This window comes from Arachis ipaensis, chromosome B06, assembly GCF_000816755.2.
Source record: "Arachis ipaensis cultivar K30076 chromosome B06, Araip1.1, whole genome shotgun sequence".
Taxonomy (NCBI): Eukaryota; Viridiplantae; Streptophyta; class Magnoliopsida; order Fabales; family Fabaceae; genus Arachis; species Arachis ipaensis.
Window position 1 is genome coordinate 126,052,770 of NC_029790.2, and position 3,363 is coordinate 126,056,132.

The following is a 3,363-nucleotide window of genomic DNA, read 5'->3' on the forward strand; positions in this document are numbered from 1 at the left end:
TTATTCTATCTCAAATAGACAAATACATGTTCATTCCTTTATTTAGGACGTGTTTATTGGTTCATATAAAACATATTTAGTTGAAACAAATGTGGTATATAGATTTTGAATTCAATAATAGTTTTGGAGAAGAGGAATGCTAGGGCCAGTAATTTTGGTGTTTTGTAATTATCAATTGGCTATCAATAGTATTTTTAATGGTGTGAGATTATATTTAATAGTAAGAGATCACTCACTTTTGTTTTAATAGTTAAGTGTTGGCCAGAAAACACAAAAATTGCTGACCCCTAAACTTTTCTTTTGGAGAATGTTGTACGAAAGAGGGACTCACATTTTAAAATTAAAAAGGATAGAAACACAAATCTTGAAAAAAAGCCAGAATTAGATTTTTGAGGATTTTAATTTTGAATTAATTAGTCATTAAAAAAAATATTAAGTAGATCTTCTATTATAATAAACGATAAACATGTATATTTTTCTGTTAATAGATAGTATAAAATAAAATAGGTTATCCATGTATTTTATCATATACAGTGATGGGTGTTTTGCTGCTCTCACGTAAGTATGGAAACAATGTAGTTTTGGACAATGAGATATTTATTAACTTTTGAATTTGTTTATAATATTTATGAGAAAAATCCAAATCAGCCCCTGACAATTACCTCGAAAGACAACGAGGCCCCTGACAAAAAAAACCCCAATCCGGCCCCTGACAAAAAAAAATAAACCCAACCCGGCCCTTGACAATTACTTCGAAAGGACAACGAGACCCCTGTGCCAAAAAAAAATAAATGTTATTTTTTTGGCACAGGGACTAATCTGTCCCCCAAAAAATTTATCAGGGACCGGATTGGGTGTTTTTTTTTTCTTGGGGGCCTCGTTGTCCTTTCCTGATAATTGTCAGGGGCCGGATGGGGTATTCACTCAATATTTATTAATTGCTCTCTATTATTTATCATGAATCATATTAAAATAGATGAAGTTTTGTTCCAAAAACTGTTATCTGCATAACGATCTTTCATAAATAAATACGCCATAGTAGGTAACAATACATATAAACATCATCGTTAAGTTTAACATGATGAATTGATAGAAAGATATCACGTGTCCATGTTTATTATTGAGGAGGACCAAATTGATATTTTTTCGAGCAAAGACTCAATCTAACTCCTATCTATTTTCACGAAGAACAAGACACTCCTTGTAAAAAAAAAGAACACTTCGATATTCAATCTTTTTTATTTTAGGATAATACGATTTTTTTTATTAAAAAATCCGTTAAATGGTACTTAAAATTAGTTTGATGGGAATTTTATTTGTAATATGTCAGAGTTTTAAACCCCACAAAGTTCCTTTCAATACTATAACCAACTTATAATCATTATTCATTACTACTACCATGGTTCTGAAAACCAGATTGGCCGGTCGAACTGGTTCGACCATGAACCAACAGCTTTAACGGTTTGGTTTATTGTCCAAAACCGATCAACTAAAAACCGGATGTGAGCCGTTGAACCGGCCGGTAACCGGAACCGTCCGGTTTCAGTAACACGACGCCGTTTCGTTAAAAAAGAGAGAGAGAGATGCCAACCCCCAGCCTTGTGCACCCTAGCCTCCACCACCGCCTTGTGCCTCTATTGCCGCCACGACGTCCGTCGCAACGACCCCTGTTCGCTCTCAGACTCACCAGTCGCAGGCACGTTGTTTCTTCCTCGAGCGTCCGACGTCTTCGTCTTCTCACCGTCATGCTAGCCGTCGTCTTCGTCTGCTAACTCTGCTCGCCATCGTGCTCGTCGTCTCAGACCGAAGGTCAGTGCTCACTGTCACCTGATCTTCATTCTTTTTAATGCTCTGTTCGGAAATCAAATCACAGGATGATTGATTATTGAATGTTTTGTGATTTTATTGAAGAAAAAACCCTTCCCCATTCCAATCTCCTTCCTTCGAGTTCAGAGAGCAGAAGCTCAACCAAGAAAAAAACCCTTCTCCATTCCAATCTTGTCGCCGTCTGTCGGAGTGAGAGACTGCTGTTGCCGCCTCCGTTGCACTCAAGAACTTCCGTCTTCGTGCTATCGGCGTTCGCTACTTCGCTCCATTCCAATCTAGTGCTTGCTTGTTCTTCGTGTTTCTTTTATTGTCTGTTCAGAAATCAAACCCTCTTCGTGCTTGTTCTTCGATGGTCAGTGATAGTCGTTTTTTAATGCTCACTGCTAGTGTTCTCACTGCTGGTGTTTTGTGCTTTCATTGATTGATGATTATTGATTAAGTAATGTGTTGCTATTTTTTTTTACTCTGTGCTTCAGTTAATTGGATGCTCTGTCAGTGCTTAGTGCTTGTTCTTGGTTGATTGGCTTTGCTCACTACTCTAGCTTGTTCTGGCCTGTTCTTGACTGATTAATCCTGTTACTGGCTTATTGATTGATGATAAATTGATACTAATAAATTGATTACTGGCTTGTTCTTGCTGGTTCTTACTTTTTTTTCTGCTGTTAAATTTTGTTAAAGTTTCTTGATTTTGTTGTTAATTATTGTGCTGAGCTTGTTAAAATTTGGTTGAAAATTTTGTTAATTTTTGTTAAAGCATGTTAATTTTTGTGTTAACATTGTGAAAACTATGTTAAAACTTAAAAATTTGATGGTGCATCTTTTATCATTATTTGAAAACACATTTTTATCATTATTTGAAAACACATTTGATTGGATGCTTGGAAAACACTTAATGCTATCAATGTATTAATTATTACTATTAAACAAACATGTTTTATAATTCTATAATATAGCGATAAATATGTTCTATAATTTTTATTGTGGTGATGATTTATTGATTGTTTTTTATTATGTTGATGAGAGTTTTTTTATAATTTATTTATTATTTTATTTTAAAACGATTTGTTCGGTTGGATTACAGTTAAACCAATTAAATTAATAAATCAATAAATCAGTGATTAGAATGGTTTAATGATCGGTTCGGTTCACCAAACCTTGCTACTACCACATTTTTCATTCTCATTATTATAACTTTTACTTTTACTATTTCTATTGTGCATACTTTATCCTCATCCTTATTTCTTTTATTGTCATCATCACCAATACAAATATCATTAATATTAATGTTATTTTATTTCATTTTTTGGTCTGACATTATTATTTTTTTAAAAGATCTTTGTACTATAATTAATTTTTTTCCTTGCAATATTATTTTCAGGTCTTTCTCCATTTAACCACCACCTATAAAAATATTCTGTCAAAAATAAATTTATAATAATTTGTGGGAGTTTAAAATTTCCACAAATTAAAAATAAAATTCTCACAAAATTAATTTTTATTATTATTTAATAGATTTTTTACAAAAAATTGTATTAC

At 33.0% G+C, this 3,363-nt stretch overlaps 1 long non-coding RNA gene across 1 annotated transcript; it reads left to right on the forward strand.

The window, feature by feature from the left end:
- LOC110263570 lies at positions 1,604–2,288 on the forward strand. The gene is made up of 2 exons (XR_002349393.1): positions 1,604–1,809; positions 1,912–2,288. It is a non-coding gene; the product is annotated as an uncharacterized LOC110263570 (long non-coding RNA).